The following is a 4,855-nucleotide window of genomic DNA, read 5'->3' on the forward strand; positions in this document are numbered from 1 at the left end:
GATTAGAGCCAGCTCTTTCTTTGGGACATATTAAACTATATTCACAGCACATTCCACTTGGGTTTTTTAATAGGTGATCTGTTTCTTTTTCAGGAAGTTCATATGAAGTTTCTGAACCTCCACTTTGGCCCTTGGGGAGAAGCAGCCCGGAAATAAGGTGAAAGTGTTCTGAAAGAAATGAGGAAATCTCAAAAGGAAAAAAAAAATAGCACATTATAGAAATACTGGTAAATAAAATATAACCAACGAGCAGCATGGGAAGCATGTTTAACCCACTACACACCAGTTTTCCCATACTGCCAGCCAACTAAACGCTGAACGAAGAGTATAAAGTAGTATGGCTCTATGTATTAGCGACATTAAATGTGATACAAATGTTAGTGGATTAAAATAGAAGAAAAGACGGTGTACCAAGGACAAATGCATAAAATCAGTGCTAGTTGAGTCCTTCATGATTGCTGATCCTGTATAAGGAATAAGGGTAGTGTTTCAATATGAAAAATAACACAAATACTTAAAAAGTTAGGTTTTGGAAAGCAGTTGCAGCAAAAGAGGCTTTTGTTGTACGATTCTGCATTTATATGACAGATGTAATTGCCAGAACTTCCCTTGGTGTATTGGAAACTTGGAAGAGATCACTATTTTATTGTTACAGGTACATTAATTTACCTACTGCTTTAAAACATCTGTAGGACCAAATCCAGAGGTACTTAGGAGATCTGCTCTTATGAGACTAAAGTGGACCTAGCACCTTTTGAGTTTCTTCAAAAAGTGTTTTAAAAAATCGGTGTTCTTTGTCTCAGATCTGGAAAACAACACTTCCACTGCAGCCTGTGACCTTGAAATGTGGTGGGCCATCGAGGAGGTGAGGAGGTGCTGTAAAGCTGAAGGACCGGGATTGTTGCAAGAAACTTTAAGCAGGAAATCAAAAAACCCAACCCCTTACTGTAATATTTCCCTGACCTGGCTTGGCTCCATCGTTCTGATGTCCTCCTGCTGCACCTGGCAACAAGGAGACCTCAGCACCCTCCAGCCCCTTATGCCTTTTTTGCAATGTGCACAAAACTCCTGAGTGTTTGTTTTCCCCATGAAGCTCTGTATCTCCTAGGTTGGTTTTTTTGCCCATTGATTTGTGAACAATTTATCTACTCAGTTTTTGCAGCAGTGCTGAAACCTGTATGATTTCTCTAGGTGTTACTTCTAAATCTCATGCGAATTGTCTTGGTCACCTCAACCCTTACAACTCTTGGCATTTCTATCATCTGTTAACTGCTATGTTAGGGCTGATTTTTCTTTTTTTAATGCCATTTTTTTTGACAGTGGGAGCTACAGAAATATTTTTAAATTGTAGGTGCACTTGTGCATCAGGGTTTCTGCCATGCTTTTCTTGCAAAGAAGCTGTAAAAGGGATAAGATGTGCCTTTGCCGGCTTGGTTCATCATGGAGATGGATCTCCTACCTTTACAAAGGGATTTTTGCTGCTTTTTGAGCATTCCTTACCTGTGAGCACCTCCCTCTAAATCCATTCTGTAACCAGGACAGCCCTCCCTCAGCACTGGATTCTGCCATTTCTTCAACACTAGGCACTAATCCTTAAACTCTCCAGTCCTGTTCTCCCACAGGAGGTACAGCATCATCATCCAACCCATAGGCTTCATAAGTACTGACAGTGAGACTGAATTTAGAGGACACGAGAAATCTTGACATTCATCTTGACAACATTTCTGTTGCTGAGCTTGTGTTCCCATGACTTATTTTTTAATGCAAATCAGAAGATGATTAGCTGTTTTCTCTCTTCATTGTGTTTATTTTTACTTGTTCTTTGGGCTGTTTTTCATGCCTTATCTTGGCTGAATTCTCTCCCATTTTTCTCCCTTCCTGTATGTTTCTGCTCTTGCTCTGTTCTCTGCCCTTTGTTCTCAGTTGCTGTTTTCCCCCCTTTTTCCTTTTGTGCCTCTCTCGCATATTTTCTGGTGCTCTATCATCTCTGTTCTTTGTCTTTTCTTTTCTTTGTCTTTTCATTTTGCCTATCTTTGTTCTGTGTCCTCTTTGGTGTCTCCCTGTTCTTTGTCTTCTCTTTTTCCTTGTTCTTCCTTTTCCTCTGTCTGTCTCTTTTTATGATTCCCTTTTATCTTCGTTGTGTTCTGAGTAGGTCTGTCTTGATCTTTGTCTTTGCAGAGAACGTGCTCAAATGAAGACAAAACACACCATTCAAACAGAAATTGCTTATTAATTATAACATGGACACACTGCTGAAACCCAAGCCTCCCACAAAGCCGGCAAACCAAATCACAGGTATTTGCAGGCCAGCACGTTTTTTTCTGGTCATCTGAGCTCCACGTAGGGCCCCGTGGTTGAACACCCAGCACTTAATCCATGTCCTACCCCACTCCCCTCCCGGTGGCTGTCAGTCGATAAACCCATCCTAGCCTTTATCACTGACCCGTTGATACTTGGGTGCAAAATAACCAAAGTGAGGGATCTAGTTATGCAGCAGCTATGAGTAAAAATGTGTATTTTGGTCTCCAGTATGGAATCCACATGATCTTCATGTCCCAAGTGTGCCCCTTCCTCCTGTGGTGGGGGGTATAATTTACTGCAGATGTCTTTGACCTACATCATCAGCTCGAAGTTATCAGTTGCTGCTAGAAGGAATGTTTTAATTTACTAACCAGCTCTGCTGGGAATGGGTATCAGCTACAGCCATGCGAAAGACAGGATTTCTTGGTACACTTGGTGCAGAGTCATGAGTTATTGTTGTTAATTCTTTCCTATTTGCAAAACAAAACATCTTAAAAATGTGGAAACAGGAAAATCATAGGCAGAGTTATTTTAGTAAAGGAATTTCTGTTTGGTCCTGAAATAAATCTTTTTGTGATCTCTTTGAGCTTTGAAAAGATGAGTACAATTTCAAAGTTTAAGCTCAAAAAGTTCACATAAAAAAAGTTTAGCTTTTTGTTCATTTTCCCACCCATTTCTCCCTTCTCATAATTCAGTGAAATCTCTCTGCATGTTCAGCATCTGATTAGTCCTCATTCAAGTCTTGGCTGAAAAACAAACCCCAGATCGTGGAGTTTGCCCTGTTGCTGCTATCCTGCTCCTTTATTTTTTCTTCCCGTATTTTTTTTTGTCCGCAGGAGGGCCGTGAGAGCCCTGTTAAGTTGTCAAGCCGCAAAATAGATGAGTTGGGAGCAGCTTCTCAGGGTAGAGGGGCTGGGTGCTGCCGGGGACACCGCTGCAGCCCGTGCTATGTCACCATGTCCCAGGGGCTCAGGGGACCCCACCTGCACCATCCGCCCCCACTGGCCTTTCCAGGCTGCTTCGCTCTCCCCTTAACTTCGCTTTTAAATTGTCACTTTCCCAGCCAGGCTGTAGTATATAAATAGAAATCTCATATCTTCTACCTGCCGTGCTCTGGGGAAACCCCAGAACACCCAGCGCATTGCCTATCTCTGCAAACCGGCTATAGGACCCGGCCACAATATTGCAGCAAATAACCTGGGTCTTATGTGAATTGCCCCGAAATCTGGGAAAACGCTGCAGGTTCCCCAGAGGCTGCAAATCCCGTTGAGCCCAGGTCGGGCTCTTCCCGCTGTTTCTAACCTCGTTGCCGTCGCTACCGGCATCCCTCGCCGCGGTGGCGGATGCAGAAACGGGATGGGGGCCTCTTCCCTCCTCTTCCCGTGGCGGCGTGGGAGCGGGGCTGCCGAGGAAGGGGGCTGCGTGGGAAGCGGGAAGGTGTGGGGATCGGTGTGCGCCAGCGCCCGTCCCCGGCGCCGTGAGCCGAAGGGATGTTTCCCTGCCCGGTCCCAATGGGTGCATGTCTTGAGAGAGCGCAGGTGATCTCCCAATCTGCATAAATATGCATGAATTACAGGTTTCCTGAGCTAGATATTTTTTTGTCTTAATAACATTGATTTAAATTATACTTAAATATTAATAAAGTGATTTAAGACCAGGCCGTTTAGGCCAAATGTACATTAAAATTCCCCTTCTATTTTCCCTCTTTTTAAATCCTCCTCCTTCAGTTTATTCCCTGCGGGAGGGTTTGGGTCCTGAACTCATTGTGCGATCTTCAAACACATAATAAGAATTAATCACCATCAGTCCTCTATTTTAACAGCTGCTTCCTACCCCCCGAACCAGTACAGCTGCAAACTTCCCTCCCTCTGCCGACACCGTAATCCCATTACAGCTGCAAACTTCCCCACGTAAAAAACGCAGATTTAAGCTTATTTTGAAACAACTCACATTTCTTAATTGCTCAGGTCCGTATCGGAAGCGGGCAACGCAGCTCCCGGCCGGTGGGAGCTGAAGGAGCATCGTCCTTCGCAAGTATGAAGCCACCGCGCTGCCGATGCTCCGCTCCGCCATGGGAGGTTGCAAACCCCACCTCAAGCGCGAGCCCTGTCATTTGCATCAACCATTATTTACTTCTTAATATTCATAGGGAAACAAGAATGATGTATTTGTCAATAGGGAGAAGAGATTTGCCTGCTCGTGAAAATTTCCCTTTTTCTTCTCAGTTGTGGGCTTTCTTGTACTTTCTTCATTCCTTAGATTGTAATTATTTTATTTTTTTACTTTTTAGCATTAAGGTTTGAGATGGATAATTATTTTGCTTAATAGTAAATTTCACTGCAACGTGCCCAGAGGGATATGAAATAAAAGGTATTTAAAAATCTACCATGTTAGAAAAGTAAAATAATTTCAGCTAATGAGATTATCAAGGATAATCGGTTTACAAAAGCCCATTATGCCACAGATTCATTGATGTCTTAAAACAGAAAAGGAGAATCCTATTTATTTTTTGAAATGGTGTAGAATAAATTGCTTTTCAGAATGTAAAAGGCTG

The sequence above is a fragment of the Buteo buteo genome, chromosome 4 (genome assembly GCF_964188355.1).
Source record: "Buteo buteo chromosome 4, bButBut1.hap1.1, whole genome shotgun sequence".
Classification (NCBI taxonomy): Eukaryota; Metazoa; Chordata; class Aves; order Accipitriformes; family Accipitridae; genus Buteo; species Buteo buteo.